This window comes from Juglans regia, chromosome 13 (genome assembly GCF_001411555.2).
Source record: "Juglans regia cultivar Chandler chromosome 13, Walnut 2.0, whole genome shotgun sequence".
Taxonomy (NCBI): Eukaryota; Viridiplantae; Streptophyta; class Magnoliopsida; order Fagales; family Juglandaceae; genus Juglans; species Juglans regia.
The window spans coordinates 27902180-27929927 of NC_049913.1; the positions used below are offsets into that span (position 1 = coordinate 27902180).

Sequence of the window (27748 nt, forward strand, 5' to 3'; positions counted from 1 at the left end):
GTGGTGGTTTATTGTGGCTCACAATTCAACGGAGAGAATGGTGGTTTTCACGGCGATCAAGACGCATTCGATGATCCAAAGTGTAAGCATTGCAATAAATCTGTTACTGGTCTGATTTGTATTCTTCGCCGAAGGGATTTTCATTGATTCGGCTAAGAGATTCACAATTGGACCTGATTTCAAACGTGGCCTTGCTCTCTTCTCGACGGTTGCTTGATTGAGAAGACAAAAGGTCCTAACCTCCCTCATGTAAAGTCTTTTGAACACCAAATCTTCCGTAATTTCGTTTATTTTTATCATTGATTTATTATATATTTAGTCTTTTAGCTTTGGGTCCTAGAAAGACGGCATCTGTAATGGCTGTGATGGAGAACTTAAGGTCAGCCTCTTAGCACTTTTTCCGGTACATTATTCTTGGTGGATGAGATTTATTGGTGCTCAGGGTGATCATCGAAGGCATGTCCTGTATCCTCTAGTTGCTAGTAGTCTTTTAACTTTGAGTCGTTTGAATTTAAATCATTTTTTTTTTCTTTTCTTTTTTTAACTTATCAACCTATCAATGTTAACGCTTGTCGTGGGAGCATGTTGAATTGGATGGGGTGGGGACTGTTGTTACTCTAGTTCAGAACCGTGCCATGGAGCGCTCTGGAATCGTGGTGTTACTCTTCTTATGCTTCTTGTCTAAATTCTTGATGAATTTTATCGCTCTCCCTTTTGCCTGTCGTTCTCACAACACCTTATAAGCTATCTTGGACTATGATGAACTTCTTACTTTGTGTTGCAAACACTCTTCTTGAGTTAGGTTCTGCATCAGATATGTGAAGATAAATTTGAATGAATATAATCATTGGTTGATAGGTTTGGGTCTGCTTGTGCAAAGTCCACATACATTGATTAGTATACATCATATCAAACCAACTCCTCAAATAAACACCTAGTTTTAGTAATTGTGCATGACCTCATCAGATAGGATAAATCTGTATGCTTAAGTATTTATATAGGGTTCCTCATAAGACACGCCACCCTGGAATTCTCCTCTTAAGTTGGAAAGGATGGGGGCTTATGGTCTTTTAAATCTAAATATTCTGCATGCTCAGGTGTGTCAATTGCAAGTGTATATGCTGTTAGCCTACTCTGGTTGAAACCATATCAGACTCTTAATTTCTGTAAGATGATTGCCTACTTTTTTTTTAAGTGCCTCGTTAATAATCTCAGTGAACTTTGTTTAGGTTAGGCAGTCTTGCAAAAATGCAAGTGTTAAAATTAATTCCATTTTCTATAAATAAATTGATATGTGAATCATGTTAGAGATGACTTGTCTGGTAACTGGTGATTACAAGTGTTCTAATCCTTTAATCATTGTTGTTAAACCATTTTTCCAGTGTCTTTCAGCAGTGAATACTTTTTGCTGATCTTTTGCACATCATAATATGTTATTCTTATTTCATTCTTCTTTTTAAATGAGATAAGAAAGGCTAGAAAGGCAGCCGCATTAGAGCCTGCTCTGTCTACAGAAGATACTTTGGTACATACCATGCTGGTACTAGAGTGAGATTCATAAAAGCTCCCACTAACATTTGGATCTTTTTTTGTACGAGATTATTTGCAGCTCTCAACGCTCCTTCATGGTGCTTCATATCTATGCTGATGAATGAAGGGCAGAGAAATTGTTTTGGGTAGATATCTTTCTCTCTTCTAGTTGAACTTGAATCACTTCTTTCGAAAGGTAAGGTGAATACGTTGATTGCAGATATTGGGTTCAATGCCCTTGTATAATTTTCTATATGTTAGAATTTGTCTGGTCAAATATTTTTTACTTTGATCTTGAAAGATAGTCTCTCTTTGCATTAACATTTATTGACAACTGCATTATAATAATTACTGTGCTATCAAGGCATCAACAGGTATTCTCATTAGAAGTTATTTTGTGTCTTGTGAGTCAACTGTCATTAACCGTTAGATTTATTTTTATTTGTTTTTCTTTCTATTGTTTTAAAGATCAACAGCTTTGTCATTTTTCTTAGTTGTTTGAATCTCGTGTTATATGACTCTATCCTTCATGATCTATTGGTTGATCAGTTTTCATTTTGTGTACGGAATCTTAGTCATACACTAATTGCTCATCTTCAAATTAGTTCTTTGTGGTTATGTAGGTTTTGGCTGATAGTGTCTATTTCCCATGTTGGTGTGTGATAGGATAGCAGTACACAGGTTCTGACAATGTGGCAGTGAAGTTTGTAAAGATTGATGATAAATGGTAAGTGTTACGTTTATATTTTGGATTCAAGTCAGCTGGACTATTCAGGATTTTGTTATTTCATTTTTGTTGTTTGAAACATGTATTTACTATTCATATATGAGATGCTTTTTTTTCCTTTCTCACTCGTAGTTAATTTTTGAGGCATGTTATGCTGTTATATGGTAGTTCCTTAAAGATTGCATTTGTATATAGTTCTCTTTTTATTGTCAATCCACTGAAAATGATCTCAAGAAAGAAAGTTTTTCTAATTTATTTGTGGTTTTTTCTTTCAGTTGTGGTTTCGAAGCCTTTAAGGTTTATGAGATGTAGAGAAATATTCCATGCCGCAAATTTACTTTTGTATTTTTGGTTTTCATGGCCTCTAACTACTCCTTGTTATCAACTTCTTGCGTTGGTGATAGAATTATTATTTTTTGTTATTGATTAATTTTATTATTTAGCAGTATTATTTGATGTTGATTAATTTACTTGTAATGCGTATGATTATTATTAATCTTATGGAAAAACAAGAGTTGGAACCTGAGAGAACTAATTGAAGAGAATGTTAGTTCAATGCTAATGTATGAAATGCTCGGGCATTGATTGAGAAGGGTTCCGTAGTGAACTAGCTCATTCCATGCCTAATTCAGAAGAAAGGACGGAGACAGAATGAGACTAATCAGGAAGAATTAGATTGTATAATTTGTTGGGATTTGATTACTCATTTTGGAGATTGGAGAGGGCATTCTCCTAAGCACTGTGGGAGGTTGTTCGAAGGAAAACCCTGAGCCCAATGCAACTGAGTGATTATATCAAATATATAATTACCTATATACTAAATACATATATGTTGATTATATGTACGAAGTCATATATATGATAAATATAAACAAAGTAGTAAGAATTATACTTTGTAGTTAGTTAATTATATGGATAATTATAACTAAATTTGTTTTAACTAAATATATGTATATATATATATATATATATATATATATATATCCGTTGCGTCTTCTCATCTTTGCCCTCCTCCTCATCCTCCTCATCCTCTTACTACTGTTACTACTCTTTCCCCTCCTCCTCTTCTACTCTTCCTCCTACTCATCTCTTCCTTCTAGATATACTATACGTATAGTATATTTTTAAAGATTAGTTTTTTTTTTTGGTTAGAACTTAGATGTGTTTAGAATTTTCGAATTCCTTTTTCAATTTTGAGAGGTTTTAAATTTTAATCGAGTAAACCTCGATTAAAAAAAAAAATTTAATCAAGTACACTTGAGATTTGTAGATGGAGCCTTAGGCATCTGCAACCTTGATTAGATAAGTTTAGTAGCTAGCCTTCAACTTTGATCTAAAGGAGCTAGATGCTTTTTAGGGCTGTAGATGACATTTTGTACTCACTACTTTTTTATATATAAAATACTATTTACAGGTTTCATGTCTTCATTCATGAAGACATTTCATTTTGATGCTAAAATGAAAAGATGCAAAAAAATTGTTTTGGGTATTTAAATTTCGTTTCTCTAGTTGAAATTATAATTATCTTTTACAGTAGATTTTAGAATTAGCATCATTCTATTATTTTTTATACGATGAGATATATTCAACAATGGTGAAGGGTAGTTACACACTTTATACTAACGACTTTTGAAAACTATATTATGACAAGACAATTGTAGTATTTTGCCTAGGAAATAAGCTGGCATATTATGTTAGAAGCTTTATGTCTCTTTTGAGCTTGTTATCTTGAACTTTGAATTTTTATATTATTTTTTATGTTGTTTTGATAGCTATGAACATCTAACTTTGTCCTTCATTATTAATAACTCTTCCACAAGTTGTAAAACTTGTGGTTCTGTACATTTGTTTAATAGTGTAGGTTTTCCATGCCAGTTGATGTTTCAACAATGCAGAAATGAACTTCTTAAAGATTTCTGACAAAAGGTACTTACTTTTATGTATTTTATCAAGCCAAGTAAACATATTTAGATTTTTATTGTTTACCCATTTTGTATTCTTTTGTTGTTTATCTATTTTGCGTTCTTTGTGAGACATTATTTATACAATGCATATTATAAGGTGTTTTTCTTATAGTCAATTAGTGCTAAAAATAATATAACAACACAAGATTTTCTTATATTCTTTTTATTACTAATTTCTCCCTCTCTTCCAATCCTCCTACTCCTCCTATCTTCTTCATCATCATCTTTCTCTCTTCCTCCCCCACCTCATCTCTTCCTTATCGTCCCCCTTCTCTTTTTCTCATTGTCCTCCTCCTTTTCTCTTCCTCCTCTTCCCTCTTCCTTCTCCTCCTCCTCCTCATCTTCTATTCCTCCTCCTTCTCTCATCTTCTTTTCCTCCTATCTTCCTCATCATCCTCTTCCTCCTCATGTCTTCCTCTCTTCCTCTTCCTCATCATCTTCTTCCTCATCTTCCTTCTCATCTCTTTTTCATCGTCCTCCTCCTTTTCTCTTCCTCCCCTTCCCCTTCCCCACTTCCTCCTCCTCCTCATCTCTTCCTCATCATCTTCTTCCTTATTGTCCTCCTCCTCCTCCTTTTCTCTTCCTCCTCTTCCCCTCTTCCTCTTCCTTCTCCTCCTCCTCCTCCTCATTTTCTCTTCCTCCTCCTTCTCTCCCCTCTCCTCCTCCTATCTTCCTCATCATCCTCTTCCTCCTCCTCCTCATCTCTTCCTCATCGTCCTCCTTATTTTCTCTTCCTCCTCTTCCCTTCTTCCTCCTCTTACTGCTCCTCCTATTTTCCACCTCGTCTTTTTCCTCATCGTCCTCCTCTCTTTCTCATTGTCCTCCTTTTCACTTCCCCCCTCTTCCCCTCTTCCTCCTCTTCCAATCCTCCTGTTTTCGTCCTATCTTCCTAATAATCTTCTTCCTCATTTCCTTTCTTTCTAATTGTCCTCCTCATTTTCTCTTCCTCCTGATCTCTTCCTCATCGTACTATTCCTCATCGTCCTTCCTCATATTTTCTTCTTCCTCCTCCTAATCCATCTCCATTTAGATCTACTACATGTATGCTATATTTTTCCAGATTAAATTGTTTGTGTCTAGAATTTTCAAATTCATCTTTCGATTCTGATGGGTTTAAATTTTAATCGCAAAAACATGAGATTTTTAGATGAGACCTTAGGCATCTAAACCTCGATTGGGTAGGCCTAATGGCTAGCCTTCATCTTCGATCCAAAGGATGTAGACGCTTTCAAGGTCTGTAGATGACATTTTGTACTCACTATTTTTTTATAAAAAATATTATTTATGGGTTTCAGCCCTTCATTCATGAAGGCTTCATTTTGATGCTAAGATGAACGAATGCAAAAAAATTGTTTTGGATATTTAAATTTATGTTTTCTAAGTGAAATTATAATAATCTTTTAGATTGTAAAGGTAAATAGTTTCACAGTAGATTTTAGAATTAGAGCCGTTCTATTATTTTTTATACGATGGGATATATTCTATGATGATGAAGGGTAATTACACACTTTATACTAGTAGCTTTCAACAAATATATTATGATAAGACAATTGTCGTATTCTGCCTGGAAAATAAGCATGTATATTATGGTAAAAGCTTTATGTCTCTTTTGAGCTTGTTATGTTGAACTTTGAATTTTATATTATTTTGATAACTATGAACATCAAACTTTATCCTTCATTAATCATAACTCTTCCACACGTTGCAAAAGTTGTGGTTTTGTAGTTATGTCTAACAGTGAGGTTTCCATGTCGGATGATGTGGCTTTAACAGTCCAGCAATGAGCTTCATAAATATTTCTGACAAAAGGTACGGGCTATGTATTTTATATAGCCAAGTGAACATATGTAGGATTTTGTTGCTTATCTATATTGTGTTCTTTGTGAGTCATTTGTTATACAATGCATATTATGTGTTTTTCTTAATAGTCAATTATTGCTAAAAATAATATAATAGTAGAAGATTTTCTTGTATTTTTTAATTACTAAATTATCCTCTCTTCCAATCCTCCTCCTCCTCCTCTTCTTCTTCCTCATTTCTTCCTTGTTGTCATCTTCCTCCTCCTCCTCATATCTTCATCATCGTCCTCCTCATCTTCATTTGTTTCTGCTCTTCTTCTCTCTTTCTCCTATCTTCCTCGTCGTCATCTTCCCCTCGTCCTCGTCCTCCTCATCTCTTCTTCATCGTCCTCTTCCTCATTGTCTTGCTCCTCTCATTCTCATCGTCCTCCTCTTCTTTTCCCCTCTCATCTTTCTTCTCTTCATCATCTCTTCCTCATCGTCCTCCTCCTAATCCATCTTCACTTGGATATACTACTTGTAAGTTATATTTTTACATATTAGATTGTTTGTTATTAGATGTGTTTAGAAATTTTGAATTCTTTTAAATTTTAGCTGTGAAAACTTAAGATTTGTAGATGTGGCCTTAGGCATCTACAACCATGAGTGGGTAGGCTTAGTGGTTAGCCTTCAACTAAGATCCAAAGGAGGTAGAGGCTTTCTAGGTCTGTAGATGACATTTTGTGCTTACCATTTTTTTCTTATAAAATACTATTTACAGGTTTCAGCCCTTCATTCATGAAGACCTCTCATTTTGATGCTAAGATGAAAGGATGCAAAAAAGTTGTTTTGGGTATTTAAATTTTTGTTTTTAAGTTGAAATTATAATAATCTTTTAGAATGTAAAGGTAAGCTTGATGGTAGATTTTAGAACTAGCGTCGTTCTAATATTTTTCATACGATGAGATATATTCTACGATGATGAAGGGTAGTTACACATTTTACACTAGCAGCTTTCAACAACTATATTATGACAAGACAATTGTCGTATTCTACCCAGGAAATAAGCAGGTATATTATGGAAACTTTATGTCTTTTGAGCTTGTTGTCTTGAACTTTGAATTTTATATTTTTTTGATAGCAATGAACATCAAACGTTGTCCTTCGTTAATCGTAACTCTTCCACAGGTTGCAAAATTTGTGATTCTGTAGGTTTTTCTAGGTGCAGGTTTCCATGTCGGTTGATGCAGTTTTAACAATGTAGCAATGAACTTTATAAAGATATTTTACAAAAGGTCTGTGTGATGTTTATGTATTTTAAACATATTTATGTTTTTGTTGTTTATCTATTTTGTGTTCTTTGTGAGATATTATTCATACAATGCATATTATGAGATGTTTTTCTTATACTCAATTACTTATAAAAATAATATAATAGTAGAATCTTTTCTTATATTTTTTTTTATTACTAATTGCTCATCTCTTCCAATCCTCCTCCTCCTTCTCTTCCTCCCTTCCTCCTCCTCCTGTCTTCCTCATCGTCCTCCTGCTCTCTTTCTCATCATTCTCCTCCTCATCATCCTCCTCCAATCTTCCTTATCGTACTCTTCCTCTCTTCCTCCTCCTCATCTATTCCTCAACGTCCTCCTCCTCTCCTTTTCTCAATCCCTCATCTTCTATTTGTCCTCCTACTTATCTCTTCCTCAGTGTCCTCCTCCTCATATATTTCTCATCGTCTTCTTCCTCTCTTTCAACCCTTCATTCATGAAGACCTCTCATTTTGATGCTAAGACGAAAGGATGCAAAAAAGTTGTTTTGGGTATTTAAATTTCTGTTTTCAAGTTGAAATTATAATCATATTTTAGAATGTAAAGGTAAGTTTGACGGCAGATTTTAGAACTAGCGTCGTTCTATTATTTTTAATACGATGAGATATACTATGATGATGAAAGGTAGTTACACATTTTATACTACCATCTTTCAACAACTATATTATGACAAGATAATTATTGTATTCTGCCCAGGAAATAAGCAGGTATATTATGGTAGAAACTTTATGTCTTTTGAGCTTGTTGTCTTGAACTTTGAATTTTATATTATTTTTATATTGTTTTGATAGCAACGAATATCAAACGTTGTCCTTCGTTAATCGTAACTCTTCCACAAGTTGTAAAATTTGTGGTTCTGTAGATTTGTCTAAGTGCAGGTTTCCATGTCAGTTGATGTGGTTTTAACAATGTAGCAATGAACTTTGCAAAGATATTTTACAAAAGGTTCGTGTGATGTTTATGTATTTTAAACATATTTAGCCTTTTATTGTTTATCTATTTTGTGTTCTTTGTGAGATATTATTTAGACAATGCATATTACGAGATGTTTTTCTTATACTCAATTACTTATAAAAGTAATATAACAATAGAAGATTTTTTTTTTTTTTATTGCTAATTGCTCCTCTATTCCAATCCTGCTCCTTCTCATTCTCTTCCTCCCTTCCTCTTCCTCCTCTCTTCCTTGTCGTCCTCTTCCTCTCTTCCTTCTCCTTGTCCACTCTTCCTCATCGTCCTCCTGCTCTCTTTCTCATCCTTCTCCTCCTCATCGCTTCCTCATCGTCCTCCTCCACTCTTCCTCCTCCTATCTTTCCTTATCGTACTCTTCCTCCTCATCTATTCCTCAATGTCCTCTTCCTCTCTCTCTTCGTCCCTCATCTTCTCTTTGTCCTCCTACTTATCTCTTCTTCATCGTCCTCATCCTCATATCTTTCTCATCATCCTCCTCTCTTTCTCATTGTCCTCCTCCTCTCTTTTAGCCCTTCATTCATGAAGACCTCTCATTTTGATGCTAAAATGAAATGATGCAAAAAAGTTAGTTTGGGTATTTAAATTTCTCTTTTCAAGTTGAAATTATAATAAATTTTTAGACGGTAAAGGTAAATAGTTTGATGGCAGATTTTAGAACTAGCTTCGTTCTATTATTTTTCGTACGATGAGTTGTATTCTACTATGATGAAGGGTAGTTACACATTTTATATTAGCAGCTTTCAACAACTATATTATGAAAAGGCAATTGTCATATTCTAGCCAGGAAATAAGCAGATATATTATGGTCAAGCTTTGTGTCTTTTGAGCTTGTCGTCTTGAACTTTGTCCTGCATTAATCATAACTCTCCACAAGTTGGAAAATTTGTGGTTCTGTAGGTTTGTCCTATAATGGAGGTTTTCATACCGGTTGATGCGGTTTTAACAATATAGCAATGAACTTTGTAAAGACCTTTTTACAAAGGTTTGTGCTATGTTTATGTATATTAAACATATTTAGCTTTTTGTTGTTCATCTATTTTGTGCTCTTTGTGAGATATTATTTATACAATGCATATTGTGATATGTTTGTTTTTATAGTCAATTAGTTATAAAAGTAATATAATAGCAAAAGATTCTCTTATATTTTTTATTACTAATTTCTCCTCTCTTCCTCATCCTCCGCTTCCTTTCTATCTAGGAAATAAGTAGGTATATTCTGTTAGAAACTTTATGTCTCTTCTGAGCTTCTTGTCTTGAACTTTGAATTTATATTATTTTTATATTATTTTGACAGTTATGAACATCAAACTTTTGTCTTTCACTAATCATATCTCTTCCACAAGTTGCTAAATTTGTGGTTCTTTAGGTTTGTCTAATAGTGCAGTTTTCCATGCCAATTGATGCAGTTTTAACACTTTAGCAATGAACTTCGTAAACATTTTTGACAAAAGGTATGTGTTATGTTTATGTATTTTATAAAACGAAGCAAACATATTTAGGTATTTGTTGTTTATCTATTTTGTGTTCTTTGTGAGATATTATCTATACAATGCATATTGTGAGGTATTTTTCTTATAGTCAATTACTGCTAAAAATAATATAATCGCAGAAGATTTTCGTATATTATTTTTATTACTAATTTCTCCTCTCTTCCAATCCTCCTCCTTGTTCTCCTCCCTTCCTCATCCTCATCCTCTCTTCCTCTCTTACTCCTATCTTTCTCATCGACCTCTTCATCTCTTCTTCCTCCTCCTCCCTCTCTCTCATCATCTTCCTCCTCTTTTCTTCCATCTTTCCCTCTTTCTTCTCTTTCCCTCTTCCTCCTCCTCCTCCTCATCTCTTCCTCATTGTCCTCCTCCTCCCAATCTCCTCCTCATCCTCCTCTTCCTCTCTTTCACTTCCTTCTCTTCGCCTCTTCCTCCTCATCTTTTCTCTTCATCCTCCTCATCTTCTCTTCCTCCTTCTCCTCCTCTCTTCCTCACGCTCATCATCGTCCTCTTCCTCACCGTCGTCTTCCTCATTGTCCTCTTCCCCTCTTCCTCCTCATCTCTTCCTCATCTTCGCTTGCTCCTCCTCCTCCTCCTCTATTCCTCAGATCCATTTGGATATAGTACTTGTATGTTATATTTTTACATATTAGATTGTTTGCACTTAGATGTGTTTAGAATTCTCGAATTCATTTTTCGATTCTGACGGATTTTGAGTTGTAGTCGCGAAAACTTGAGATTTGTAGATGAGGCTTTAGGCATCTAGAACCTCTAGTGGGTAGGCTTAGTGGCTAGCCTTTGATTTCGATTCAAATGAGGTAGAAGCATTCTAGGTCTCTAGATGATATTTTTTACTCACCATTTGTTTTTTATATAAAATACTATTTATAGGTTTCAACCTCTCATTTATGAAGACTGAAATTCCCAATGTACCCCTATGTAATCACGAGATAATGTACCAATTCACTTGAACAACTTAGTTAATTCTCAATCTTGTGATCGTTTAAGTAATCAAAGTCCCTGAATTAAATAAATAAATTTGCATAACACAACGATTGGTTACGAAAGGAAACCATTTGAAGAACTCCTCAAAGGTAAAAAAACCCTATGGAGCAGCAGAATTAGTGTCGTTTAAACGGTAATCATCTTTTAAACGGTAAAAGAAAATAGTTTGACTGTAGATTTTAGAATTAGCGTCGTTTTATCATTTTTTATACGATGAGATATATTCTACGATGATGGATAGTTACACCCTTTATACTATAAGTTTTCAACAACTATATTATGACAAGACATTTGTCGTATTCTACCCAGGAAATAAGTAGGTATATTATGGTAGAAGCTTTATGTCTCTTTTGAGCTTGATGTTTTGAACTTTTGATTTTATATTATTTTTATACTGTTTTGATAGCTATGAACATGAAACCTTTGCCCATCACTAATCATAACTCTTCCACAAGTTGCAAAATTTGTGGTTTTGTAGGTTTTTCTAATAGTACAGGTTTTCATGCCGGTTGATGTGGTTTTAACACTGTAGGAATAAATTATGCAAAGATTTCTTACAAAAGGTATGTGCTATGTTTATGTATTTTATAAAGCTAAGTAAACATATAAAGCCAAGCTGGAGATAAGCTATAACCTACTTCAATTTTGCATTAATAACATTTGTTTTCATCTATTATAAATCAATAACTTTGAGATGGAGGGTAGTTTCTGGATTGAATCTAAGTTGTTCAAATTTAGTAGGAAAGGTGGCAACTTTTTCTATATTTTAGAGAAGAGTAGGAAGTTAACGAAGAATCTTTCCCTTAGTGGAGATATGGTTCTTTGGATGGCTAAGGTGGTTGATGATTGTTTGAGATAAGTGAGAACAATGGAATCTTACCATACAAGAAGGGAAGGAAACAGTCTTCTTGGTCCAAAGGTGTCAAAACTCGTATGGTAGAGTTGTGAAGTTGGTCGAGTTTGGTACTAGTAAAGGGTAGGTATACTTGTGATTCCTGAAGGATGGAAAGGGAGTGGGTGGGCTATCTTTGTTAGGAAAATTAGGGAGTTGGTCGGTTCAAAATCCTCTAGTTCAATTACGTAAGAGGGAAGAGAGGTTGAATATGTGGTAATTATCAGGAACCCAGAGGTAAATAGAGGAAAACATATTCATCTTCTAGAGTAGACAATCCTTCTTGGGAAGCTTCGTACTTGTCAGCAGTTTTGAACACTGAGTTGAGAATTCAGGTTCTCGACAGTTCAAGGAAGATTACATTATTAGGAAGGATGTTCAGGGGTTGGTGGAAAGGAATATGGAGGATGGTGAGATTGTTCATTTTCGACGAAAGATTTTGGTTGGGAGGAATGACGGTTGGCCTTGCACGGTGATGTAAAGGTTCGAAGAAGTCGAAGGGTCCCTCCTATGTTATGGATCACAAATTAGGAATGAGTTCCCCATGTCAGCTTTTTATGCAAATTTTTTCAAGGAATAACAGCATGTGCCATGTGGTATGATTTATTTATAAATAGAACGCTATTAGTTTTTAAGTAATGCTACTTGTAAGTTGTAAGGGGATTTTCCTCCCTCTGTCCCAGTGGGCTTGAGAATGACAACTAAGGGAATAAGAACCAAAGGCCCAGACAAGAACAAGTAGAGTCTCCAACCTAGCCCATGGGTAGGCTCCTCTAGACGCAACTTGCATGAGGGAACGTGCAGTAGGGGATGAGACTTCCCGACCTGAAGACCCTCGAATATTATCTAGCTCTTTAGTACTTGTCGACAGGAGGGACATCGACGGACCACCAATGAAGCTAGTGGGGTGGGGGAAACTGGAAAACAATGCCGCATTAATGACACCAGTACTCGAGTTACATGCCACATTAATGACGCCGTCGCAGAACCACACCGCATTAAAGGACTCTGACAAAAGGAACAATACGAAGGACAAGGATTCCATGGGGGCAGACACGATCTGTCACTCCAGACTTATGGTATAAATAGCAAGTCCCAGGTACGAGAAAATTCTATCTAATCTTTAGACTCTTACAAACTTCACAGATAATTTACTAACTTTGGTATCGGAAACTCCCCAGCCTCAAGGCCGCCCTCTCCTAGTTGCCTCATTTCTTATCTTTTGTATGCCCAAGTTCTTAAAACCTGAGCCTAAAGGTATGCGAAATACGACATTAATAGTGGTGCCGTCTGTGGAATCTTTATATATTCATATGTATATTTCAAGCGCCTGCAACAACCCGTTCTGAACAACTAAGAAGAGACACAGAGGAAGTCATGGAAACAAAACTGAAAACCATGGAGGAATGGGTCACGAAGTTGACCGATGAGGTGCAAATGCTTCGTAAAGAAAACGAGGAACTCAGAAAACCTTAACAGGTGCAAGATGAGAAAGTAGAGCCCAGTGATAGTGAGCACATGGGATCCCAGAACACATAGGCTGTACTAAATAGGGAGGAGGAGCAAAAGAACATGCAGAATGAGCATTCCCGTTGACCCTGAAAGGGCCAGCATGAGTATGGTTTGGGTCTCTGGTGCTCTGATTTGTAGACAGTTTTGGCGAGCTACCCAGACTATTTTTTACTCGGTTCATGTCGAATCGAAGGAGGTGGTGCCCGGTGGCGTACCTTTTCACCATCAAGCAGGGGGAGGATGAGAGCCTGGAGTCCTACTTGACTTGGTTCAACAAGGAGTGCATGACCACTGACAACCAAGACCAAAAAATAACCTTGGAGGTGCTTTTAGGGTTGAATTGGCAATGAGGACTTCCGTGACGCTGTGGGAGTTCATGGATCAGGCCGACAACTTCATTAATGCTGAGGACACTCTTCGGGCCCTGACGGAGCCGAGAAATGAGTTGGAGCGAGCAGAGATGAAGGCGAAGCCCTCAACTAAAGCTAAGACCCACAAGAAGCCGAAGAAGAGTTTCCAAGACAAGAGGAGGGAGGAAGCCCCAATAAGTGGATTGAGACCTCGATTCAATTGGCTTACATTCACCATCCACGAGGCCAACACTTCCGCCGCCTGTGAAGAGGATGACTAGGGTATTGCACGCCACTATTGCACATACCACAGGTCCACCTCGGATCACATTGAGGATTGCTTCTACCAGCATGGGAGAAGGGAGTATGCGGAGAGAACAAGGCAGCACTATCCCCTGGCCCGGAGACTAGAGCAAGAAAGAAATGGGAGGTCAAAGGAAAGGAGCATGGACCAAGTCGATCGATGCAGGAGGGAAGATAGCTCCCGGTGATGACCACAGTGTGGGGGTCGCAACAAGATCATCCTCATTCGCCATTGTGGGGGGACCTCCACTTGAAGAAATCTGAACCATAGCGATAGGATTCGCGGGTGGGGGTGTTTCCTCCTTAAATAGAAAAACACACGCCTGGCGAGCCCAATACCACGAAGTGTACTCGGCTGAGTACCATCCCGCCAATCATCGGAAGGGTGAGCCTACCCCAGTCATCTCCTTCATGGAGGCCGATGAGGAGGGGGTCCTATACCACCACGACGATGCGTTAGTGTTTACTATGCTGGTCACCAACTTCACCACCCACAGAATCCTCATTGATAATGGAAGTTCTGCGAATATCCTGTCCTGGGAGGCCTTCACCAGGATGTGAATAGATGTTTCCCGGCTGCATCCGGCTCCCATGCCCATTGAAAGGCTTCTCCGAGAGTATGGTTCAGCATGTGGGAACCATCAGGCTGTTAGTCCTTGCTGGTAACGCCCCCTACACGACCTCGATCATGGTTGACTTCCTGGTGGTGGGACTCCATCATTGTACAATGCTATCATCGGAAGGCCCAAACTTAATAGCTTGTGGGTCGTCATGTCAACCTACTACCTTAAAATGAAGTTCCCGACCCCTATGCGAAGTAGGAGAAATCTGAGGTGAGCTGGTCTTGGCAAGAGAATGCTACATCCAAGAGCTGAGTAGAAGGATGGTGGGTTTACCCTGGACAACACCTCTAGGAAAGAATAGGCCATGCATTGCTTGGAGAGCACTAGCAGGCCTTAGTCTGCGACTCGCCCTACCGAGCTCGAGGGGGAGTGAGAGAGTGCATGGCCCTAGAGGCAAATGCAAAATGAACGAAAGCTCCCTGGCCGAAAGCTCCGTTCCCCTTTGTTTTGTAGTATGTCATTTAATTATTGTAAATTCCTGTTATTTAATAAAAAACGTGATTTTCCAGGACAGTACAACATGTTTACTTTAACGAAATATGGGACAACAAAATATGGGACAACAAAATCATCGCTTAATTAATGTTTACCTTCCCTGCGATGTGAGCCGGCGGGAGCGGGTCCTGTCCCAAACTGCCTGAACAACGTACGTCCCACGGGGTCAAAGGGAAGGGCTAGGCCAAAGGTCACTCTATCCTTCCCGTGATGGAGAACGGCTCCTCCCCCCTCCCCCCCGGGGGACCCGAATAACTTACTTTGACCACCATCGCAGCGAAGAGCAGGCCAGCCACATCGCTGTCCAAATAAGTTACCTCCCCCGTAAGATACCAAAGGGAAAGGTAGGCCAAAAGGTTTCCTTGTCCCTCCAGCCGTGGAGTGCGGGTCAGCCCTCAGTGACCTGAAGATAAAGGCTTACTTCCTTGCGAGCGTCGACATGCGAGAGCGGATCCAATCTCACATTGCTCGAATAGCATATCTCTAGCGGGACCAAAGGGGGGAACTAGGCCAAAGGCCATTCTACCCCTCCCACGAGGAGAGCAGGTCATGCCCCCCTCCCCCCCTGGTGGCTTGAAAAACTTACCCTGACTTCAGCCGCAACAAAGAGTGGGATCAGAGAGCGTTAACAAGCGGGAACGGGTTCAGTCTCCAACTACCCGAACAACATACCTGCTTCAAGACCAAAGGGGAGAGAACTAGGCCGAAGGCCATTCTAATCCTCCTGCGATGGAGAGCAGGTCCTACCCCCTGGTAGCCCGAACAAATTACCCCAACTCCTATAACGGCGAAAAGCGGATCAGCTATATCGCAGTCTGAACTTACCTCCCCCGTGGGATACCACAAGGAAAGGCAGGCCTAAAGGTTGCCTCATCCCTCCTGCAGCAGAGTGTGGGTCAGTTCTTAGCAGCCCGAGAAAAGAAGACTTTACCTTTTTCCTAAGTGTCAAACAGGCGAGAGTGGGTTTAGTTGCAGACTATCCAAAAAATTACCTCCTTGCGTGGTAACGAGGACGAGTCGAACAAGTGGCCACTTGGGCCCTCTCGCAAAAAAGAGCGGGTCCAACCTTTAGACTACCCAAATACTTACCTCGACTCCTATCGCGGTGAAAGAGCAAACTGGCCCCATGGCCATCCGAAGAAGTTACCCCCTTGGGGAATCAAAGGGGTGGGTTTGACTTGAGGCATTCCGACCTCTCCCTAATGGAGTGCGGGCCTAGTCTTTCGACTACCCGACGTCAACAAAACCTCCAAGGTGGAAAAGTAGGCACGGTGTCAACGAGCGGGAGCAGGTTCTGACTCAAACTTCCCTGACAAATTACCTTCTCACGGGGTAATAGAAAGAGTTGGGCCAAAGGTTGCTTGGATCCTCCCGCGGAGAAGAGCGGGTCCAACCCTTTGGCTACCTGAATACTTACCTCGACTCTTGTTATGATAAAGAACAAACTGGCCCACAGCCGCATAAGGAAATTACCTCATTGTGGTGTAAAGGGGCAGGTCGGCCTAAGGTGTCCTGACCTCTCCCTGGTGGAGAGTGGGCCAAGTCAGTTGACCTCCCGAATACTGCATCAAGAAATATGGACATCAGCAACACGGACATCAAGAAATACAGACATCAACATCAGGGGTGTCGACAGCATGAACATTAGTGACATGGCAGAAAATAACAAGCACAGTATGACAAGCATCGTACAACATAGGCCAGGAGGCCTAGGTCTGCGAAATCAACTCCCGCCCTTAAGGATAAAATAATGATAGCATCCTTGTTTTCCGACTAGGGATTAAATACAAAATGCTAATGGAGGAGGACATACCCCTTTCCAAACTGTCTGAATGGCTTACCTCCCTGCAGACCAATGAGACGAGTCGAGCCAGAGGCCGCGTTGTCTCCCTGTGGCGAAGAGTGAGATCAGCCTAATAGCTACCCGAAGAATAGATCTCTGCCATCATCGCGGCAAAGAGTAGTACGACCTACTTATATTCAACTTTGCGACCACAACACTACTTAGAAGGGGAACTGAGGTGGGTTAGCAAAACGCTACCAGGACTCTCCTTCAAGAAAGCAGCTGGAACTCCATCACTACATGTCAAAGTAAAGCACAACAATGCAAAATGGGAGAAAGAAAAGATTAGGTGGGGTAAAGCGCGTTTGAAACACGGACGGGGAAAGGAGAAAATCAGCGTAAGAAAACGACTACACAACAAAGGCAGACGAAAGTAGCACGGACAAGAACGTCGTTGGCCAGTGGGGTAGTCAGGGATAGGCCGGATACAGGCGGGGGGGGTCGTAAGGCTCTATGTGGCAAATCCTTGCCGCCAAACCTTCCAAGTTGGCCACAAAAGAAAGAGAAGAATGAAACAAGGAAGAAAAATGCGCAAAGACATATAACCAGACACAGACAATAAAAGGTAATATCATTAATCATCGACAGTCGCAACATGACGACACAGAGTTACGGGGAGCAAGTTACAATATAAAACGACTAAGTGCAATGATACAGAACTAAAGCTAGCTGAGCGCGACAAAAAGTTAGGAGGCGCACCAAACCAAAGTCTCATCAAGTAAAATCGCGTGGAGATCCCGAGAGGACGACTACCCAATAAGGGCAAATGAATGCAGTGCAAACGGATGAAGGGACGGCTAGGGCGTAGTCAAGAATCCTGTGATTGCCTACGACAAAACCCCTTAGGCTGCCCACGATAAAGAAAAAAAAAAAGAAAAGCACGAAAGGAAAACATAGTAAAGACAAACAGCCCGACACGACAAAAGTGTAGAATAATGTCATTGATCACATAGGTATACAAGTCATAGGACGACAACACATAGGTATATATACATTCGGCAAAAAAAAAAAAAAGTAGAGCAAAATAAAAGAGTCACAAAGGCACTAGGGAGCTAGGGCGCGGCGATGTCAGGCCTCATGTTAGGGACCTCGGTCTAGTCCCCAAACACTTGGTTTGCCAATCCAATGGTAGTCTTGAAGTGACCGAGTCCTTGTTCCTCTCTTGCTTGGTCCACGTTCAATGATGGTCAAAATGGCCAATAGGAGATGGTGAGGTTAAGTGTTTAGGCTAGTATGACTGTTGGGATGATGGGATTTGGTCAAGGAAGTATATGGCTAGGATGATGGTAGGGGCGCGCGGCACTAGTGTGGAGCTAGGGTTGGTGCCACTTGGAACTAGTGTTTAAGGTTTGGGAAAGTAAGATGGGTGGCTAGGGTTTGGAATGTGGATGATGTGTTGGGTGGTTAGGAAAGTTTCCTAATTTCTTGGAATTCAAATGGTAAGTGTATATGGCCGGCTATGGTAAGGGTGTGGTCAATTAGTGTTCCTAAAATGTAGGAACACTAATTTTGGTAAGAAGAGTGGGCGGCTAGGCAAGTCTCAATATGGCAAGTGTTTGCCGAATTGGACTTGGCTTGACAAAAGATGATGTTCGGCTAGGGCAACAAGAGAGAGTCAATCAACTTATGGAAAGTTGACTAACACTTATGTTGGTCGAATTCTAGGGCCAAAAGGATTGGAAGAGCAACAATGGTGAAGAAACTCAAGAACAATGATGAACTTTCAAGAACAAAATGTAGAACACTATTGCACTTGAATAAACAAATGAACAAACAAACACAATCAAGTCTTGATTCACGAATTGCACAAGAAATGAATAAACCTCATATATTGATAAATCAATTTGGGATTCACGAATTGCACCAAAATTGCTCAAGTGCATAAGCACTGGAAAATGATCTCTCAAACAAGTATTCTCTCACTAAGAGTTTTGCCAAAAGATCCTAAAGCAATTGATGGGCTAAGGTGGTGCATGGTGGTCTCGGGCTGGTCCATGGACAAGTGGTGCGGCATGGCCTAGGCGTTGGCTGCAAGGCATGGGCTGGAGCCATGCGCTGGATGGCATGTCTGGTGGGCATGCCACTGGCCTGCTCTGCAAGGCACGGCTGGAGTCGTGCGTTGGATGGCATGCCTGGGGGCATGCCATTAACCTCGCTGAGGTGCGGCAGGGTGATGGGCTTGGGCAGGTGCTGGCGTGCGGCATGCTGGTGGTCTGTGCGTGCGCCCGCGCTGGCTGGTTTGGCTGGGCTGGCCGTGCGGCACAAGGGTGTGCGCATGGCCTTGCGGCACTTGGGCGCGCGCAGGGCCTTGCGGCCCATTAGCGTGCGCACGGGCCTGCGCACTGGGATGTTCGTGGGCGCGCTGCTGCGCCCTATGCCAAGCACATGGGCTGTGCCGCGCGCATGGCTGCGTGCGCAGGCTGACTTGCTTGTGCGGGCTGTGCCGCTTGCATGGCTGCGCGCTTGGGCAGTCGCCCACTAACCTCGCTAGCCTGCATGATGGGCGCCCCGTGGGTGGTCTCCCACGAGCCAAGGCATGGTTGAGGGCTAGCCATGGTGTCTTCCCTCATCATGACTAGGGCATGTGCAGCTTCTCTAGAGGCAACTCGACGTGGGGGCCTAACACCTCGGCACCGGGAGTACCAACCTGAGGATCATCTGGAGCAAGATTTCCTGGCTCTGGAGCAGCAGGTTTGGGTACAGCCAGAATGACAAGACCTTGGAAAGCACCAGGGATCTCTTTCCTTCAAATATGGGCAAGGTTGAGGCCCTGCAAATATTTCATGAAAGTCCTCGAACGCAGTTGCGGACTCCCCATGAGGAGGTCTTGCATCAATCTATGCCCTCGGCGCACCCATGCCCCCATGCAAGATCGTGAACACCTGGGACAACCTTCAGTTGCTTGTCCAGGCGGGAGGTGGCCTCTTGCAATCGAGATAGGTCGTCCCACAAGTTTGTAACAAGTCGCTCCAACTGCTGGTCGTCCTCCCTCACTTCCCTCTCCTTCCTCTTAAGCCTCTTTCGGCAACGATCAAGTTTCTTGTTTCTCCCGCGTTCCTCATTCAAGGCAAGTCGTACCCTCTTTAGTTCTCGCTCCAGCTGCTCCCTCTCTTCCCTTTCACTATGAGCACACTGAAAGGCGGTCTGGGTCATTGTATGGAGGTCTTGGTTCTCTTGCTCAAGACCTCCTAGCTGACCAGAGGTACCCTAACAACAAGAGGGGCCGACATGCAACAATCAGTAAATAAAGACTAGAAAATACCGAGAAAAAGGAGAAAGGACAGAGAAACGAATAGTCGAACCTCGTAGAAAAAGTCAGACAAACACTTGACGATCTGGTTGATAGCCTCCGCATGGCTCCCTCCTATTTCCAGTCGGGCTAAAGGAGGGATAACTTCTACTGAGCCCTTGGCCTCAGAGGTTTGTGCAGCTGCCTTAGCCATTTGACCTTTGTCAGCAACCTCATCGGCATGCGCTCTTGTCTGAGTGGGTGGATCTTTGCACACCTCTCGAACTGAAGCCGACTATAACATCCAGAAGGGAATCACCCTTCACTTTGTGCTCTACCTGGGCAGGCAGGTCGTTGCGCGAACTGCTTGGACCTGGGCCGACTACAACATCCAGAAGGGAGTCACCATTTGTGCTATGCCCCACCTCCTTGTCATGGTTGCTGTAAGTAGTAGTTGTCGCCCCCTCATTAATGACGTCCAAACCCCCCTGAGCAAGCCTTGACCTCATCCTCGAATGAGTGACTACCGGCAACAGAACGAGCTAAAGGAGGAGAAAACCCCGAAGAATGCTACTCGATAACCTGCCCAAGGATCTCAATCGTAAAGACTCCCTAGAGTAGAGCATCTATTTCACTCGCTTCTTGGAGCACATCAACAGCACCAGTCGACAGGGGCGACACGTGGGGAACATCAGCCGAATGGCCTCCTACCAGGGTGTCCAATGACTTCTAAGAAAAATGTTCTACCGTCACCTCCACCAGCGTCACCAGGATGGCGGACCTCGGGAGTAGCTGACTCCCACCCTAAAGGAATCATGGCTTTAGAAGAGCACTGCTATCGGCCCAAACACCCTCAAAACGAGGCTTCTTCCCCTTTTCCAATGGAGAAGGGTCTGAGGGGAGCTTTAGGGCAAGAGTGACATGTGGCTGAGCATTAGTCATCCCTTCGTCAAAAGGAACGTGGCTAAGGGGAGGCAGAGAACCCCTTAAGCTCTCCATATAAAGGAGAACTCCCGAGAAGATGTTACTGGAATTCTTTTGCACCCATTCTTGAACGATTGTGATGTGCCGCCTTGTCTTCTAGAACCATTCTCCAGTTCGTCCGGATGAGGAACTCATGACGACTCACCTGACCCACCGGGAACTCCCACCTATGGCCAGATAGAAAGAACTTCGTAGACCAGTCCTTCACCTTACGCTACCTCAGCTCTAGGTTAACAAGGTCATGTATCGCCTTGAAGCTGCAAACATTCCCCTTTTGTCGCAGCACCTTGTGAGTGAAGAGGAACTCACGGCCAGTGAGGTCGGCATCGTCCAGGTCCGATTCCATCAACAAATCCAGGTCGTCGCCAGATGATACTGCAACAAATCAGAAGCCTCCAAGCATTCGAATGTAGTTGAGAGGCGGCTAGACCAACGCGATCCAGCAAGTCGCAAACATGGCGAGGGAAAGGGAGCCTTAAGCCACACGATAACATGGAAGGAAATAGGGTCTTTCACACGAGGGTGTCGTCGACGTTGAGGGTCGTTCTACTCGAAGGGCACTGATTTAGACCAAAGTTGTGAAAATCTTATCATACCGGCCGGTACGGCCGGTATTTGCTGTACCGGCCTAAATACCGGCCTTTTCGGCTTGTATTTCGGCCTGTACCGGCCGATATTTCAGCCTTCAATTTTTTTTTTAATTTTTTCAAACTACAAGCTCATTTTTTTACCCCCAATTTAGACTAGACTATTAATAATTTATATATCTATGTATTTATATATAATTTATTTATATATACACTATTATTTTGGAATATAATTTTGGAATATAATTTATTTGTATATCGACTATCCCGAAATGTTATCCCGAAACGCTATCCCGAAACAGTACCAGAATCGAAATATTTCGTTCCTGTGCCTTGACCGGTACATCGTCCGGTATGGTATTCAAAACATTGATTTTGACACATTGAAAGTGAGGGCAGGTGAAACCAAAATCATTGCATGAGCAGTAGAACGCCAACTGCTACCCTCGAAAGATGGCCCGACATCGGCGTCTTCCCCATCGAAAGCCATGGGTTGAGTAGATTTCAGAGAAGCCATCGACATAGAAGGAGTATAGTAAAGGAAGGAGGGTAAGCAAAGGGAGAAATGGTTGGAAGAACAAGGAAGACAAGAGAGCTATAGTGCGACGTGAAGGCGAAGAGCCGCCTGACGCCCTCAACATTGATATGACGCCCTCAACATTGATATAATAGAAAAGTCGCCATCATAATTATGGAAAGATGAGCCAACAAAAAGGAAAGGAAAACGTTATCAGGGTAGCCAAAAGACGGGACCTCCCCACGCTTCAGAGCTGTGTACCCGTCAGCAGAGGGATCCCAACTTCAACAACGAGGCGGGGTCAAGTAATAATAATTCTCACTGTACTCGTTCAATGAAAATTAGTGGGGTAGCTGTAAGGGGATTTTTCCCCCTTTGTCCTAGCGGGCCTGAGAATGGCAACTAAGGGAACAAGAACCAAAGGCCTAGCCTAGAACAAGTTGAGTCTCTAGCCCGGACGCAACCTGCATGAGGGAACATGCAGCAAGGGATCAAACTCGCCAACCTGAAAGCCCTCGAATAGTGTCCAGCTCTTGAGTACTTGTCCATGTGGTGAGTGTAATGTATGGGGGACTCCCGATCCTCTGACAAGAAGGATATCTACGAACCACCAAGGATGCTAGCGGCATGGGGGAAATCGGAAAACCATGCCGCATTAATAACACCACTACCCTAGCTACACGCTACATTAATGACGTCGTCACAGAGCCATACAGTAAAGGATTTTGACAAAATGAACAGTACGAAAGATACAAACTTCATGGAGGCAGACACAATCTGTCCCCCTAGACTTATGGTATAAATAGCAAGTCTCAGGTAGGAGAAAACTATCTCTGATCTCTAGACTCTCTTCCTTATTTACAAACTTCCAAGATAATTTACTAACTTTGACATCAGAGACTCCTGGCCCCAAGACTACTCTCTCCTAGTTACCTCATTTCTTATCTTTTGCAGGCCCAAACTCTGAAGACTTGAGTTTTCGAAACCTGGCCCAAAGGCATGCGAAACACGATATTAACATTACTTATCATCCTAATTCTCATTATCCTATGATGTGGCATTAGATAATTGGAGACTATTTATTATATTTCATTTATGACCTAATCATTTAATATCACATCATGGACGATGAGAAAAGAGATGATGAATAGATTTGTTAGTTTTTTAGCCCATTGTCGTTAATGGAAAACACATGATGATTATTAGCTGTCACGTGTCAATCTTAATTTTATAAAAAAGTTAAATCAAAATTTTTTAAAATAAATAGAAAACTAATTTTTTTTTTTTTATAATACTAACATAATTTCTAACGCTATAAAAATGAATAATGAAAAAAATAAAAATAAAAAACGCAAGCTGATGGACGCATGCCATATTATGTACACTCAACATGCCACATTGGCATGAATAATAAAAGATTAAAATTGAGTAAAACATTTTAAAACTCAAGAAAATTAAAAAAAACAAAACCTAGTAAGAAATTAAAATAATATATATATATATATATAATAAAGTTATAAATTTCAACAACTACATAATAAAAAATAAACACAAAATTCTTAGAACATAAAAAATTAATCAAGTTTATAGATTAAGTTTCTACAAAATAAAAAGTTATGAAAATTGTCATAAATAATTACTAAAAGACTGAAAAAATTTAAAGAATATAGTAAATAAGATAAAAATAAATTTAGAAACATTTTAAAAACAAAAAAAATAACAAAATTGAAAAAAGAGAGAAGATTTTAAAAGGAAATTTGAATTTAAGTTTAAATCTAATTAAAAAAAAAAAAGTGGATAGTGTGATACATAATGCAAAGGAAAATGCTACTTGCCCCACTGGGGGCTCCCACTGGGAGCTCCCGCTGGGCCTGTAGCATTTTTTTATTTAGTTTATTTAATTTTTTTATATAAATATTTTTAATAATTTAAAATAATTTAAAATATTTTAAAAAATAAAATAAAAAATATAATATTATTAAAAAATATTTTCTTAATCATAAAATAGAATAAAAAATAATATTTATTCTACTTCGTGATTAAGGAAGTATTTTTTAATTATTATTTTTTACTTTCTGATTAAGGAAGTGTTTTTTAATGATATTTTAAATTTATTTTATTTTTTAAAAATATTTAAAAGTGTAAAAAAATCAATATAAAAAATAAATTAAAAAAATACACATAGAAAAGTACATGTTAAGCCCAACCGGAGCCTCCAATGAGACTGTAGCATGTCCATTTTAAATATTTTTAAAAAATAAAAATATTGTAATGGACATATTGTAGCATGGACATATTTTTTTAATTTTTAATTTTACTTTATGATTAAGAAAGTATTTTTTAATAATATTATGATTTTTTTAAATATTTAAAATGGACATTCTACAGTCTCATTGGAGGCTCCGGTTGGGCTTAACACGTACTTTTCTGTGTATTTTTTTAATTTATTTTTATATTGATTTTTTTACACTTTTAAATATTTTTTAAAAATAAAATAAATTTAAAATATCATTAAAAAACACTTCCTTAATCAGAAAGTAAAAAAAAAAAAAATCATTAAAAAATACTTCCTTAATCACGAAGTAGAATAAATATTATAATTTTTATGATATTTTTTGATTAAGAAAGTATTTTTTAATAATATTATAATTTTTATTTTATTTTTTAAAATATTTTAAATTATTAAAAATATCTATATAAAAAAAAATTAAATAAACTAAATAAAAAAAATGCTACAGGCCCATCGAGAGCCCCCAGCGGAGCAAGTAGCATTGTCCTAATGCAAAAGGGGACAAGCCATTTGCGAAAGAGGGTCCGACTTGCCAAGTAGAGGGGTAAAGTGAGAGATCGTTGAAAGTACAATAAATAGAGGTATGCTGAGAGATTCACAATGATTGAGAAGAGATGTTTGCGTTAGAAGTGAGAATGCTCTATTTGTTCTGTTGGTGTTCAAACTTAAGTTTTCTTGTTTTGTTTGAATCCTATCTTTTCTTTGTAGCTCTCACCCTAACCTTACATTACAAGCTTAATAAAAACTTATTAATATTTGGTGATAGTTTCTATTCTAAATTAGTGGAGAGTAATTTGAAAAGCAATCCTATGGAGTTTCTAGAGATCCATTATTTACTTACTTATTTGCATAAAACTATCCGAGGAGCTAATGATGAAGTGAGAATGATAGGTATGCATGAATGTGAGGATGGATAATGCGGTAGAATTGAGTTTTGAATTAGCTTTTAGACTTGATTCATCTTGAATGATTCTTTTGAATTATAAACTTTAGACAATTTTTTAGGCAATAAATTTTATGAATCAAACCAATGCTTGTTTTAATTGCTTTTCTCTTTTCCTTTTCCTTGAGGACAATCAAACATTCAAGTTTGGGGGTATTTGATGTTGGAATTTAATTCACACATTTTCTTATGCTTAATTGTTCAAGATCAAGTGTTTTGCATGATTCGTAACTTGTTTGTCTAGAATTTTAGGTATTTTTTATATTTATTTAATTATTGAGAATTCTTGATATTTTACATGTGTTTAATTAGTGAATTAGGTTGAAATTGGGTTGATGTAGTCAAAACATAACACTATTTAGTTTTTGAGTTCTAACTGGAGCTACACACCTGTTTTAGGTGTCGTTTGTCTTGCTGGACAGCTAAGAGGTAGGCCTAAAACTTTTATGAAGAGTCCAAAATCCAGTTCTGCAACTTTGAAGTTCGAAACTTAGGAGGGTTTTGAAATTAAAAAGTTTCAGAAAAAATAAAAAGTAGAAGTAAAAAGAAAAAAGAAAAAAAGAAATCACAAAATGAATCTACAAGAAATTCAAGTTCAAAATGCGCTAGGGACGACCTGAACATACTTTAATATTTTGCCCATAACTTCCTACTCACGTTTTGGATTAATGCAATTATTGATGGGTTGGAAAGCTATCGGAAAGGGCTACAACTTTGTCTCTAATAAGAATTTCAAAATTAGAACTTTTGAAGCATGTAACCGGCTGCCAAGAAAGTTCTAAAAGTTAGGCGAAAATCAGAAAAACCTTAGGGTTTCTTTCTACCATATACAAGCATATCATTAGCACAAAATTGTGGGGGAGAGAGTTTGAATTTTAGAGTCCAATAGTCCAGAGATTATCCTTTAAGTTTCTTTGGATGAGGCGAATATGGAGGGTAGAAGCGAGACCCGCATTCTTCATCAACCGACTCCAACGAAGAACACTAGTTTTATTCTTTTTCTTTTCAATTTCATTATGAGCTAATTTTATTTTCTAGAGCTTTGATGTAGTCTAGCATTGAACACACAATTTATATTCTAAGTTATTTTATTTTTAATATTTCTATACTTGAGTGTTTATTCCTTATTCTTAATCTTTGCAATTTTTTGACTAATTATTGTTCAATCTATTGAATCGCAATGAGACCGAGAGGTGATTTATGATTAGAGGTCTAGCATTAAGCACCATTAGTTGAGCGAAAGTAGAGATACTTTACCACGATTAGTGTGATTTTTAACAAAAATTTAAAAAACTTAATGAATCTCCAATTAATTAAATTTGCATAGAGATATGAAATTATTAATTGGAGATATTTTTAGTATTGTTCGAGAGAAAATATAGAATAGTTAAGGGATTTTTATCGTCAACTTGGGATAATTGGAATTTTTTAACATGAATAAATTGTGTGGAATTCGCTAGGTGATATCAAATGCTCTATATCTATTTTTATTATCTTTAAAATATAAATTTTAATGCTTTTTTCTTCTGTTTAATTTAGATAATCTATTCTTTAAATTTTGGTTTTCCAAATAGTAATTAATTTAGTAAATTTCAGTACTTAATAACATAATTAATCTTTGTGAATTTGACATTCATTTTCTTTAAAACACTTTATTACTTGTTATGATTATGTGCACTTGCAGATATTTTCAACATAACACTCTGAATACCAGTGTGTGTGAGTGCGTGCATGTAAGTGTCTGCGAAGTCAGTGTGGCTCTATATTCGTGGTATGGGATGGGGAATTCTCTGAGATCTTTCCACAAAGCTTTGCCTTGTAAATTACATGAGAAGGAGAATGCCTTGTGAGTAATGGGGTAGAATGATGTTGTACATGGCCCCACCTGATAGTTGACATGTTGGGATCTCCCAGTGTATCACGTGCTGGTGTCTTCGAGGTGGTTGCGGCTGGATAGAATAGCATCCCTAGGGCAATATGTCTCAATGTGTACCTATGAGCAATGAGCAAGTATGTGTGTGCCTATGAACAACTGTGGAAATGAATGCTTATGAAGAACAATACTTGAGTCAATACTGATTTTTACAGGTTTTCTATTATATGGAAATGGGTTACTCCTCGACATAATAGTACTATTGAGTTCTTATCTATTTTGCATAAAAAAGGGCTACATCCTGAGAAGGTGGTTCGTCACCATGCCTATATATATAGACGCACGTATATGTTTTCATTGAGAGGTCATTCCTCACCAAGTTTTGAGGATATACATAGCTGCAAGAGAGACGGTGATATCTCCCCATGCACATGTGTGTTCTTTCAATATTTACATGAAACGTTTTCATTGCATCTTCGATATCATTATCTTTCGTTCACTGTCTTGTCACAACTACCT

At 39.2% G+C, this 27748-nt stretch overlaps 1 long non-coding RNA gene across 5 annotated transcripts; it reads left to right on the top strand.

Moving 5' to 3' along the window:
* Positions 1 to 27748, top strand: LOC109003982. 5 transcript variants are annotated; one of them, XR_001998207.2, is made up of 6 exons: positions 1 to 249; positions 341 to 379; positions 1610 to 1726; positions 2197 to 2257; positions 4114 to 4183; positions 27041 to 27748. It is a non-coding gene; the product is annotated as an uncharacterized LOC109003982 (long non-coding RNA). The 5 variants fall into 5 exon arrangements; XR_001998209.2 differs by having other exon boundaries at positions 4119 to 4183; XR_001998210.2 differs by having other exon boundaries at positions 1 to 232; positions 320 to 379.